A 1,314-nucleotide genomic window follows, 5' to 3' on the forward strand; every position below is an offset into this window, starting at 1 on the left:
GGTTCTAGAAAACACTTTAATGGCATACTGATAAGGTTTGAGGGAACTCCCCACAATTGTTTGGTTTGTGTGGTCTTCACCCAGCAACACCTGCCTGATGCCTTGGGGACCTTCTTACCCTCCTAACCCTGGAGGAGCACAGACTCTGAGACCCATCCCCCCACCCCCCGCCACTTCCCCATAGAAACTAGAGCTTCAATAACCTATGGATATTTAAAAACAGACAGACAAACAACCAGAAACTTCTTGATATTAGCAAGGGAAACCATATGACTAAATTAAGCCAGGGTTACATTTTAAAGGTACAATTTTATTTCTAGTTTTATGGGGATTGATGTAAGCTTTTTGAAATGTACTTTTATGAGATTCAAACATATTTATTTTAAATGCCCTTAAAAAAGTGCCAGCACTTAAATAATAATAACATTTAGTTCCTGCTATATGCCAGGCATTCTGCTAGGACATTAATGTGGATTATTTCATTTCATCCTCACAATGTCTGCTAGGTAAATGTAACCTAGGACTGCAGGAGTGAGAAGAACCTTGACCTCTTACTATGCTTGTAGAAGTGGCCTTGGTAGGGATTCTCAAGCACCTGCTCTACCTCTACTGCAAGTTACTTATACACTTTGACCCTTAGATTCAAAAAGTGTAACATTCTACCACTGAGCTGGATGATCTAGAAATGCCTGGAGAGGAGGGGCTTACCTGAGCCTTGCTTAGCATGTTGCTTAATCACAGTAGGACTTCATAAACGGCACTACTATTGTTATCCACACAGGGGCCACATCTTCAGAAATGAAAATCGGTGTGCACAGTCCGACAAATGAGAGTTCTCATAGGGACCATGGACAGAGTATTTGAAATTGGAGTTCCCCTGGAAACTGAGTTACAAAGTTTCAGTTGGGGTTTCTAGTTTGCTTGCAGCTAGGAAATGAGGCAGCGCAGATTCTTTTTATCTATGGTAATATTGGTTCACATTTATCCAATGCTCACTATGCACTGGAATAAGACATTGACCTTTAGTCCCCATAACCACCCTATGTGGTGGGTACTGTGATTATCTCCATTTCACAGCTGGGGAAACAGTCTGCAAGAGGTGAGCTATTTGTCCAAGGTCTCACTGCTGTTAGGAGCTTGCGTCCAAACCAAAACTGGTATTGTGACCCCAGGGGCCTCATTCTTACCACTGTGCTTTCCCTACTCCATCACACTGAGGACTTAGATCCAGAATAAGCCTAACCCAGCCCCTGTTCACTTGGAGAATGAGCGTGACATTTGCTTCAAGGTCTTTATGGCCAGTTATCTCATTTA

Source organism: Pteropus vampyrus, unplaced genomic scaffold, assembly GCF_000151845.1.
Source record: "Pteropus vampyrus isolate Shadow unplaced genomic scaffold, Pvam_2.0 Scaffold36, whole genome shotgun sequence".
Lineage (NCBI taxonomy): Eukaryota > Metazoa > Chordata > Mammalia > Chiroptera > Pteropodidae > Pteropus > Pteropus vampyrus.